This window comes from Callithrix jacchus, chromosome X (assembly GCF_049354715.1).
Source record: "Callithrix jacchus isolate 240 chromosome X, calJac240_pri, whole genome shotgun sequence".
Lineage (NCBI taxonomy): Eukaryota > Metazoa > Chordata > Mammalia > Primates > Cebidae > Callithrix > Callithrix jacchus.
This window is the reverse complement of record NC_133524.1, coordinates 48,487,998-48,500,694: the sequence shown is the minus strand read 5'-3', so window position 1 is coordinate 48,500,694 and position 12,697 is coordinate 48,487,998. Positions and strand designations below refer to the sequence as shown.

The 12,697-nt window shown below is 45.3% G+C and overlaps 1 pseudogene; it reads left to right on the top strand.

Moving 5' to 3' along the window:
• Positions 1-4,488: 4,488 nt before the first annotated feature.
• Positions 4,489-9,531, top strand: LOC100387244 (small ribosomal subunit protein eS17 pseudogene; annotated as a pseudogene).
• Positions 9,532-12,697: the final 3,166 nt, after the last annotated feature.

Genomic DNA, 12,697 nt, shown 5'->3' with positions numbered 1-12,697 from the left:
ACATTGAAGACCCAAAGATACAAAGGAAACTTTGTTTTTTTTCTGTTGTTGTTGTTGTTTTTGAGACAGAGTCTCGCCCATGTTGCCCACGCTGGAGTGCAATGGCATGATTTCCACTCACTGGAACCTTGACCTCCTGGCTTCAGGCAATTCTCCTGCCTTAGCCTCCCAAGTAACTGGGAGTACAGGCACCCACCACCATACCTGGCTAATTGTTTTTGTATTTTTAGTAGATAGGGTTTCAATGTGTTGGCCCGGCTGATCTTGAACTCCTGACCTCAGGTGATCCATCCACCTCAGCCTCCCAAAGTGCTGGGATCACACACGTGAGCCACTGCAACCGCCCTTATCTCAACTTTTATTACTTGTTGAAATGATAACATTTTTGATATAATAGATTAAATAAAATGTACTAAAATTATTTTTAAAAATCAGTAGTTTGTGGAGAGGCACTTTGAGATATTGTAAACATTCTGTCCCTCATCAAATTTTCAATGTATTTATTTATTTATATCAGTGTGGACTCATGGTTCCCTATTTTATTCTATGGGGTGTATGTTGTTTTTTATTTTTTTGATTTATATTCTTTTCATCACATAACTTAAGATAATGATGGAGAAGAATGAAGTACTGCAGCAGATCTGAACAGTCATACAAGTGAGTATATAGAATATGTGTTAGTTATCCCCAGAGCATGAAGAGTGAAATTCTCACGAGCTAAACATTCACATGATGGATTTTACGGTGTTTCTCTAAGTCCACCTAGCATTTCCAGTTGAGCACACCCTACCTAGGTGAAATGATAGAAAGAATAACAAACTCAGCCGGGCACGGTGACTCATGCCTGTAATCCCAGCACTTTGGGAAGCCCAGGCGGGTGGATCACCTGAGGTTGGGAGTTCGACACCAGCCTGACCAACATGGATAAACCCCATCTCTACTAAAAATGCAAAATTAGCCAGGCGTGGTGGCATATGCCTGTAATCCCAGCTACTCAGGAGGCTGAGGCAGGAGAATCTCTTGAACCTGGGAGGCAGAGGTTGCAGTGAGCCAAGATCGCACCACTGCACTCTAGCCTGGGCAACAAGAGTGAAACTCCGTGTCAAAAAAAAAAAAAAAGAGAGAGAGAGAGAGAGAATAACAAACTCTTGAGAGCTAGCTCTTTATCAGGTTCTTCCCTAAGCGATTCCACATGTGAACTCACCCACATTTCACAGATAAGGAGACTGAGGCTCAGAAGAAGGCAGTAACTTAGCCAGGGCCACAGCATGAGTGTGGGCCAGAGCCAAGATTCAAATCCAGGCAGCGTGGCTCCCACCACCATGTTCTTGCTTGTTGTTCTCTTCTGTATCCAGAAGATTCCTTCCTGCCCCACCTTGTTCTCACTGCTCTCTGGTTACTTCTACATAGCCACGGTCTAAACCAGTTACACAACCATTCTAGGTGAGCTGTGAATTTTTAAAAATTAAACTTTGTTTTTGAGATCAGTGTCGATTCCCATGCAATTGTAGGAATAATACAGAGAGATCCTCTGTGCACCTCGTCCAGTTCCCTCCAACTTCCAGAACAACAGCACAACCAGGATGTGGTCATTGACACAACCCTGGGATGTCTTCTGCTGCCCTTTCACAAACACACCTGCTACCCTTGTGCCTGCCACCTATCCCACCCCAGGTCCCCAACCCTGACACTAATCTGTTCTCTATCTCTAGAATGTTGTCATTTCATGCCTGTTATATAAATGGAATTTCTAGAATGTTGTCTTTTCACGACTGTTATATAAATGGAATTATACAGTATGTGACCTGTTGGATTTGACTTTCTTCATTCAGCATAGTTGCCTGGAGATTCATCCAAGTTGCTGCATGTATCAACATCTTTACCTTTCTTTTTTTCTTTTTTTGAAACAGGGTCTCACTCTGTCACTCAGGCTAGAGTGCAGTGGTGCAATCATGGCTCACTGCAACCTCTGCCTCCTGGGCTCAAGTGATCCTCCCACCTCAACCTCCCAAGTAGCTGAGACTACAGGTGCACACCACCATGCTGGAGTAATTTTTAAATTTTTTGTAGAGACGGGGTTTTGCCATGTTGCCTAGGCTGTTCTCAAACTCCTGAGCTCAAGTGATCCACCCGCCTTAGCCTCCCAAAGTGCTGGGATAACAGGCGTGAGCCGCCAAGCCCAGCCCATCTTGTTTCTTTTTCTTGTTGAATAGTATTCCACAGTATGGATGTACCATGGTTTGTTTAACTATCTACCTGTTGAAGAATGTCTGGGTTGTTTCCAGTCTTTCATTATTTCTAACATAGCTGGTATGAACATTAATGTACAGGTTTTTATGTGAATATAGGCTTTCATTTCTCTGGGATAACTGCCCAAGAGTGCAATTGCTAGGTTACATGGTAATTGCATGTTTAGTTTGTAAGAAACGGCCAGACTGTCTGGACCATTTCACATTCCCACTTGCCATGCATGAGTGATCCAGCTTCTCTGCAACCCAGCCAGCATCTGGTATTGTCACTGTTTTTTTTTTTTTGGACATTCTGGTAAGTATGTATGACTGATAACTGATTGTGGTTTTAATTTGCATTTTTTTTTGAGACGGGGTCTCACTCTGTCACCGAGGCTGAAGCGCAGTGCTGCGATCTCGGCTCGCTGCAACCTCTGCCTCCCAGGTTCAAGTTATTTGACTGAATAGCTAGGACTACAGGCGTGCCTCCTGGGACTACAGGACTCAGCCTCCTGAGTAGCTGGGACTACAGGCGCGCACCACCACGCCCGGCTAATTTTTGTATTTTTAGTAGAGATGGGGTTTCACCATGTTGGCCAGGCTGGTCTCCAACTCCTGACCTCAAGTGATCCACCTGCTCAGGCCTCTCAAAGTGCTGGGATTACAGGCATATGCCACCGCGCCCAGCCCTTTAGTAGGATTTAAAAACCATGATGGGGGCTAGGAGATACCCTCCTCATGACCCTCGGGTTGCAACACTCAGCTTTTCCTAATATAAGGTGTGTGAAAGACACGGTTACATGTGACAGCAAAGGCACCTCTTTGCAGCACCCGAGGCCCCCATCAGGGTGACATGGTCGCTATGAAGGTATGAGCTTGACATTGGGGTTGGGTTCACACTTGGCCAACTACAGACTAGAGGGATCCTCAGAGCTCAGAGCTGCACTGGTGGCAAACAACTTAGTTTGCTCTGGGAGGGGGATAGGTTCTATGAATGAGCAAGGGGCCTGCTCACGAAATTGGTGGGTTCTTGCTGCACCGTGGCACATGCTGGTGTTCTGTCAAGTCACTGCCCAGTGTGGGGCTCCAAGGTGTGTGACTTGGAACTGCAGACACGCTGGCCCCCTTTCGCTCCCAAAACCTGCTGAGGTCCTGGACTCTCTCTCCCAGCCTCCCTGGTCAGCTCTGGCATTGTAGGGTGGGCATTATGTACCACCCTAGACCCTCCTTTCCAGGACTCCCTTTTCCCTGCCTGGGTCCCTGTCCCATCGAGTCTGGGGTGCCCCTTCTTGGTGCCATCTGCGCTGCGGAGAAGGACCTAGGGTGTGCCTAGCAGCACAAACCAGGAGGCCCCTTCTTGGCACTTTTACCCTTGGCGACGGGAACAGGGCTGCAGGGAGCCACTGGGATGGTGGCATGGTCCCGTAGTTCAAAAACGGGAGAGGATCAGGGCACATGCTTGTAGCATACACCTGTGTTCTCAGCTACTCTGGGGGCTGAGGCAGGAGGATCACTTGAGCCCAGAAGGTCGAGGCTGCAGTGAGCTATGATCACACCACCACACTCCAGCTTGGGTAACAGAGAACCCGTCTCTAAGAAACAAACAACAAACAAAAACATAAAACACCAGCAACCATCTAGGCACCTGATACAGATCCTGTCCTTTAAGCCCTCATACAATTATCTGCAGTTTTGAAATAGAGATGGACTGGAAGATGTGTAGTTCCTGGCAAAGCCGGAATTAGGAGAGCTGCCCACCAGGCTCTCTGGGTGTGCAGAGAGCGCCCTTACGAAGATTCTTTACTTGACCAAACTTTACTCAGGCTCCTGAAACTTCTCAGCACATCCACACTCTTCCTTGTAAAATTCACTTTTAGCAAAGAGCCCTGCTAAGTCAGTATGGCATGAACCCTCCATCCTCAATGTCTGATTATCCTCTGATTATCCTTGCTATCTGATCGGGTTCTTCATCTTCCACCACCCCCCAGGTGATGTGTGATGTGTGATTCCCCTGGCCTGCCTTCAGCAAGAATCTTGTTAGGATGGTTTAGCCAGAATCCCCCTGATGTTTCCTCTTAGTGATTTCCACCCAAGGACCCCGACACTGCTCCTGGGGTGTACATTCCCACTGGCCCAGTTCTATACTGAAGTCTAAATATATATTCTATATATTTACATATACTAAAGTTATGTGTACTATGTACTAGTATATATAGAGTATATAACATATATACTGTATACTAAATATGTAGTACAAATATATAAATACTTCTGCAAGTATTTAAACTTTATATACATGTTGTCAGCATATATGTTCTCATGCCGTGTGCCTTATTCCTCTCAACATATATCCCAGAGATCAGCCCTTTCTTGGTTTCATTGCAAATAACATCCCATGGGTTGTATGTTTCACTTAAAAAATGGTATGTTTTGATTAACAAACCTCTTTAATTTGAATATAGATGAATCAGATTATTCGTTCCTAGGTAGTTGGTGTGGTTATAACTAATTTAAGGAATTCTTTTCTACCCTGAGTTTATAAAGCTATTCCTTTGCAATTTCTTCTACAATATTTTCTATAATATTTCAAATATGTCACATTTGCATTTCAATCCCTCTAAAACCGATTTGTATGCAAAGTGTGAAGTACAGGCCAGGTGTGGTGGCTCACGCCTGTAATCCCAGTGGCAGGAGGATCCCTTGAGGCCAGGAGTTCAAAATCAGCCTGGGCAAATAGTAAGACCCCCATCTCTACAAACAAAAATGTTTATTAAAATTACCTGGGTGTTCTGATGCCTGACTGTAATCCCAGCTACTCTGGAGGCTGAAGCAGGAGGATCACATGAGCCCAGGAGCTTGAGGCTGCAGTGAGCTGTATTTGTGCCACTGCACTTCAGCCTGGGTGACAGAGCGAGACTCTGTCTCTAAAATAAAAAATAAAGTGCAAAGTAGGGGTCGGATTTTATTTTTCCTCATGGATACTCCATTGTCCCAGGAATTTATGTGAATATCCATCCTTTCCCACTGACCTACTGTCCACCTCTGTCTTAAGATCAATGGCTCTAGACAGGTCTATTTCTGGACACTTCCCTTTTTCTTTCCTTGGAGTGTCTGTATTTCCTTTCAACAATATCACACTGCTTGGTTACTACATCTTTATAATAAATCTGAAAACTTACGAGCAATTTCCCCATCTCATTCCCTTTAAGGACTGTCTTAGGCCATTACGTTTCTTGATAAATTTTAAAGCCCACTTGTGGGCTGGGCGCAGTGGCTCTCACCTGTAATCCCAGCACTTTGGGAGGCCAAGACAGGCAGATCACCTGAGGTCGGGAGTTTGAGACCAGCCTGACTAACATGGAGAAACCTATCTCTACTAAAAATACAAAATTACCCAGGCCTAGTGGCACATGCCTGTAATCCCAGCTACTTGGGAGGCTGAGGCAGGAGAATTGGTTGAACCCAGGAGGTGGAGGTTGCTGTGAGCCAAGATCATGCCATTGCACTCCAGTCTGGACGACAGGAGTGAAACTCAGTCTCAATAAATAAATAAATAAAATCCACTTGTCAAGTTCCTCAGGAAATCTTTTTAAGACTGCCTGAAATGGCACTGAATATAAGATTCATCCAGTGAGACTCAATATCTGACAAGTGCATGCATCCAAAGCCTGGCTGTGTTCAGGGGTTTGACTGTGGGAAAATGGCACTTGTTTCCAGAATCAACTTTTGTGGCCAAATTATAGCGTTGGGAATAATAATGGTATTGATTTCATGGGGCTGCTTTGAGGATTAGACGTGTACATAACATCATTGGAGTAGTGCAGGCCACAGTAATCACTATAATTATTTCCATCATTCTTCCCAGATTGATTTCTAGGTCCTTATGTTTTTGGCTGCTATTGTAGATGCTATTTAGTGCAGCTTTAAGTTTACAGCAAAATTGAGCAGAAGGTATAGAGAGTTCCCATATATCCCTTTCCCTGACACATGTACAATCTCTACCACTATCAGCCTCCCTCACCAGAGTAGTACATTTGTTCCAATCAATGAACCAACATTGACACATCATGATCACCTAAAGTCCGTAGTGCGCATTAGGGTTCATTCTTGGTGTTGTACATTCTATGGGTTTGGACAAATGTATAATGCATGTTTCCACCATTATGGTATCATACAGAAGAGTTCCACTGCCCTGTTTATTCATCCCTCCCTCCCTCCATTCCCTGACAACCACTGATTTTTTTTCTTTTTGAGACAGAGTCTGACTCTGTTGCCAAGGCTGCAGCAGAGTGGCATGATCACAGCTCACTGCAGCCTCCAACTCCTGGGCACAGGTGATTCTCCTGCCTTGGCCTCCGAAGCTGGGACTACAGGTCTGTGCCACCATGCCCAGCTAAGTTTTGTATTTTTTGTAGAGATGGGCTTTCGCCATGTTGCCCAGGCTGGTCTGGGACTCCTAGGCTCAAGCAATCCTCCTGCCTTGGCCTCTCAAAATGCTAGGATTACAGGCATGTGCCACCGTTTTGGCCTCAACTATGTTATCTAAATGTTTATTTCTAGTGTATAGGAATGCAATGGATTTTGAGATATCTAGCCTATATTACAGCAACTTTGGTGAAGTCTCTTATTTCTAAAACTCTCTGGAGAGTCTTCAGTTTTCTGTATAGACAGTCATAACTTCTGAAAATCACAGTATTTTTTTCTTTTTACTTATCCTTACACCTATCATATCCCCATTTTTTCTTCCTGCCCTAGTTAAGACCTCCAGTAAAGTACTGGACAGAATAGGTGGTAATGGTTACCCACATGCTTGCCAGATTCTTGGTCTTCATCTTCCCTTTATCTCTAACCTTTCCTGTGGTATTACTGTCACCTTGCCTCAAGTACACCATATAGAAATTAGTTTAGTGATAGTCTGTTTGTAATAAACTTGCTCTGACTATATTTTCTGAAATGTATTTTGCCTGCATCTTTTGTTGGGTAAACACATTTTAAAAATCATTTTCATTGGAATATACTTGACATATGATAAGCTATACATATTTAAAGGTTAGTCTTTGATAAGTTTAATGTACACATTAGTGAAACCATCACCATAGCCAAGATAGTGAGCATGACCGGGTGTGGTGGCTCATACCTGTAATTGTAGCACTTTGAAAGGCTGAGGTGGACGGATTACCCGAAGTGAGGAGTTCAAGATCAGCCTGGCCAAAATGGTGAAACCCCATCTCTACTAAAAATACAAAATTAGCCGGGTGTGGTGGTGCATGCCTGTAATCCCAGCTACTTGGGAGGCTGAGGCAGGAGAATTGCTTGAACCTGGGAAGCAGAGTTTGCAGTGAGCCAAGATCGCAACATTGTACTCCAGCCTGGGCAACAAGAGCAAAACTCCATCTCAAAAATAAAGATAGAGAGCATATCCTTCACCTCCAAAAGTTTCCTTGCTTCTGTATAATCCATTCTGCCCCTTTCTGTCCTCCCCTCCCTGCCAGGCAGCCACCAATCTACTTTCTGTCAGCATAGATTGACCCGTATTTTCTAGAATTCTATATAAATGCAGTCATACAGTACGTGCAGTTTCTTGTGTGGCTTCTTTCATGCAGCACTACTATTTTGAGATTCATCAATGTCATTGTGTGTGTCAATATTCATTCTCTTTTGTTGCCGAGTGGTATTTCATCGTATGGTTGTTCCGCAGTTTATCCATTCACCCGTTGATGGACATTTGGATCATTTCCCATTTCATCTGTTATAAATAAAGCTGCTATAAGCATTTGCATAAAGCAGTATATAGTAATTTTATTTCTCAGATCATTTTGTGGATTAACACGTAAGACTTCATTTGAAGAACAATATCTAATATATTAATAATATCTATTATTAAATATATCAAATATTTTTTGTTGAATTTTTTTTAGCATTTTTTGAGACACAGTCTCTCTCTGTTACCCAGGCTGGAGTACAGTGGTGGGATCATTGTTCACTGCAGCCTCCAACTCCTGGGTTCAAGTGATCCTCCTGCGTCAGCATCCTGAGTAGCTGAGAGTACAGGCACATGCCACCATGTCTGGCTTTTATTTTATTTTTTCCTTAGTAGAGACAGAGTCTCATTCTGTCATCCTGGCTGGAGTGCAATGGTGCAATCATAGCTCACTGCAGCCTCAAACTCTTGGGTTCAAGTGATCCTCCCATCTTGGCCTCCCAAGTAGCTGGGACGATGGGTGCACACCACCATGCCCAGCTAATTTTTCAAAACTTTTTGTGGAGACAGGGTTTAACTACGTTGCCTGAGCTTTTTGCTGAAGTGTTTATGATGATGTCACAAAGCAAGTTTTTTACAAACCTTTTAGGAGTAGCTCATTTTTAAGTCACTAAAATCAGTAACATAAAATGATATTTTTAAAGTGAAGCATGGTAGAGGTGATAAAATCACTTCCATGGCTTTTTCACTAAGAACGTGCCAACATGGGCCACATTCGCACCAAAACTGTGAAGAAGGCAGCCCGGGTCATCATAGAAAAGTACTACATGCACCTGGGCAATGACTTCCACACGAACAAGCGTGTGTGTGAGGAGATCGCCATTATCCCTAGCAAGAAGCTCCGCAACAAGATAGCAGGCTATGTCACGCATCTGATGAAGTGGATTCAGAGAGGTGCAGTAAGCGGTATCTCCGTTAAGCTGCAGGAGGAGGGAGAAAGGAAAGACAGTTATGTTCCTGAGGTCTCAGCCCTGGGTCAGGAGATCATTGAAGTAGATCCTGACACTAAGGAAATGCTGAAGCTTCTGGATTTCGGCCGTCTGTCCAACCTGCAGGTCACTCAGCCTACAGTTGGGATAAATTTCAAAACACCTCAGGGACCTGTTTGAATCTTTTCTGCAATGCTGTATTATTTTCAACAAACTTGGGTCAAGAACAACAACAAAAAGATAATCACGTCCATGGCTCCTGGGACACTGAGCTCCTGATTTTTCGTATACCTCTCTTTGGATAGTTCATTCAACATTTTATTCATCAAATAATTATGGAACTGCACTTTGAGAAGCCAAAGTGGGAGAATGACTTGGGCTCAAGAGTTCGAGACCAGCCTGGGCAACTTACTGAAACCCCATCTCTACAAAAAAATTAAAAACTAGCCCAGCGTAGTGCTGCATACCTGTAGTCCTAGCTATTTGGGAGGCTGAGGCTGGAGAATTGCTTGAACCTAGGAGTTTGAGGCTGCAGTGAGATCCGCATCTTAAATAATAATAATTACAATTATTATTATTATAGAACTGCTACGCTGTGCCAGGCTCCATTCTAGGTAGCTGAGTACTTAGCAGTGAACAAATCAGACAGCATTGGTGTTCTCACAGATCTAACATTCCTATGGAAAATTAGCTCCTCTTTGGAATTTTTCTTTTTCTTTTTTTTGAGACAGATTCTCACTCTGTCGCCAAGGCTGGAGTGTAGTGGTGCAATCTTGGCTCAGTGCAACCTCTGCCACCCGGGTTCAAGTGATTCTCCTGCCTCAGACTCCTGAGTAGCTGGGATTACAGGTGCCTGCCACCTCACCCAGCTAATTTTTGTGGTTTTAGTAAAGACAGGGTTTCACCATCTTGGCCAGTCTGGTCTTGAATTCCTGACCTCGTGATCCACCAGCCTTGGCCTCCCAAAATGCTGGGATTGCAGGCGTGAGCCACCGTGCAAGGCCTTTTGTTGTTGTTGTTGTTTTGAGACGGAGTCTCGCTCTGTCGCCTGGGCTGGAGTTCAGTGGCGCAATCTTGTCTCCCTGCAACCTCCGCCTCCTGGGTTCAAGTGATTCTCCCACCTCAGCCTTCCGAGTAGCTGGGATTACAGGCACGTGCCACCACGCCCAACTAACTTTTGTATTTTTACTAGAGATGGAGTTTCACCATGTTGGCCAGGCTATTCTCAAACTCCTGACCTCAAGTGTTCCACCCACCTCAACCTCGCAAAGTGCTGGGATTACACACGTGAGCCACTGCGCCCAGCTTGGAATTTGTTAATAAACTTCTGATACTAAGCACAGCCCTGATACCTGAGGGTTCCCTGGCCTTTGGTTCTTGACTGTGTCTTCTCTACGTGATTTCCTTGTGCAATTACCTCCTTGCTCATTATTTTATTTTTTAAATTTATTTTTTATTTTTTTGAGACAGGGTCTCACTCTGTCACCCAGGCTGGAGTGCAGTGGCACGATCTTGGCTCACTGCAGCCTCAACCTCCTGGCCTCAGGTAATCCTCCCACCTCAACCTTCCAAGTAGCTGGGACCACAGGCATGCACCACCACGCCCGGCTAAATTTTTGTTCTTTTTGTAGAGACAGGGTTTCACCATGTTACCCAGGCTGGTCTCAAACTCCTAGGCTCAAGTGATCCACCTGCCTTGGCCTCCCAAAGTGCTGGGATTAGAGGCGTGAGCCACTGTGTCCGGTGCTTGCTCATTATTTTAAATTTCTATCTACATGCTTCTCACTACCTAACATGCCTTAGGGTTCTGATCTCTCTCCTGTTTCACCTAAGGGATGATATTTCAAGCTCGATTTGTCTAGAATGACCTGTCACCTTACAGTGCAATCCCCTCTGCCCCCCTCTCCCATTCTCCTCCTCTGGTCCTAACACTTAAATAACTCTGAAATGCAGGCACTCCAAACCTAGATGAACTCCCCTTCCCCCACATTTCATGAAATAGCAAGACTTGTGGATTTTACATCCTCAAATGATTCTGTTCCAGTCCCTCTTTTTTTTTGGACAGAGTCTCACTCTATCACCCAGGCTGGAGTGCTGTGGTGCGATCTCGGCTCACTGCAACCTCCACCTCCTGGGTTCAAGCCATTCTCCTGCCTCAGCCTCCCAAGCAGCTGGGACTACAGGTGCACGCCACCATGCCCAGCTCATTTTTCTGTGTGTTTTCAGTAGAGACAGGGTTTCATCATGTTGGCCTTGCTGGTCTGGAACTCTTGGGCTCAGGTGATCGGCCCACCTCAGCCTTCTAAAATGGTGGGAGTACAGGCATGAGCCACCGCGCCCAGCCTAGGCCCTCTTTTTGTCTGTCTTTCATGGCTCTAGTTCAAGTCCTACGCTCCTAATCTATTCTCCCCCTTTGTTGTGGATTGAATTGTGTCCCTCCCCCTGCCAAATTCACAAGCTGAAGTCCTAATACCCAATGCCTCAGAATGTGACCGTATTTGGAGATAAGGTCTTTACAGAGATAATCAAGTTAAAATGAGGGCAGTGGTGTAGGCCCTAAAACAACCTGAGTGGTGTCCTTAAAAAAGGGGGAACTTTGTTTTTTCGGTTTTTGCTTTTTTTTTTTTTTTTTTGATCTTGCGGGGAGCTGACAGAGTCTGGCTCTGTCATCCAGGCTGGGGTGCAGTGGTGTGATCTCAGCTCACTGCAACCTCTGCCTCCCAGGTTCAAGTGATTCTCCTGCCTTAGCCTCCTGAGTAGCTGGGACTACAGGTGTGCACCACCACACCTGGCTAATTTTTGTATTTTTAGTAGAGACGGGTTTCAGCATATTGGCCAGGATGGTCTCGAACTCCTGACCTCAAGTGATCTGCTCTCCTGGGCCTCCCAAAGTGATGGGATTACAGGTGTGAACCACCCCGCTCGGCCATAAAAAGGGGAACTTTGGACTTAGAGACACCGACACAGGGAGAATGCCATGCGAAGCTGAAGGCAGAGAGGGGGTGATGCTTTTATAGGCCATGGAAGACCAAAGATCACCAGCAGCCACCAGCAGCTGGAGGAGAGGCCCGGAACAGCTTCTCCCTCACAGCCTGCAGAAGGAACAACCCTGCCAACAACTTGATCTGGGACTTGCAGCCTCTAGAACTGTGAAACAGGACATTCTTGTGGAAGCCCCAGTTCGTGGTAGGTTGTTATGGAAGCCTGGGTAGACTAATCCGTCCTTCTCTGCTGGTTTGTCTCCCAGTCACTCAACACTGCAGCCAGGAAAATCAGATGGAAAGAGAATTATTTCCATGTTCTTCTGCTGAAACCCACTCAATGAGCCAGGCACAGTGGCTCACACCTGTAATCCCAGCATTTTGGGAGGCTGAGGTGGGCAGATCATAACGAGATCAGGAGATCGAGACTATCCTGGCTAACATGGTGAAACCCCGTCTCTACTAAAAATATGAAAAAATTAGCCAATATGGTGGCGGGCGTCTGTAGTCCCAGCTACCTGGGAGGCTGAGGCGGGAGAATTGCTTGAACCCGGGAGGTGGAGGTTTCAGTGAGCTGAGATTGCACCATTGCACTCCAACCTGGGTGACAGACTGAGACGCCATCTCAAAAAAAAAAAAAAAAAAAACCCCACTCAGTGGCTCTTCCTCACCTCCAAAAAGTGGCCCACGCTCCTTCAAGTGGAGTCAAAGTTGTTCCTATCCTGGTCCCTCCTAACTGCCCCACCTTTCAAGCCCCCTCCCATTTCAGCCTTTTCACTGATCTGCTCGTGGTCTCTT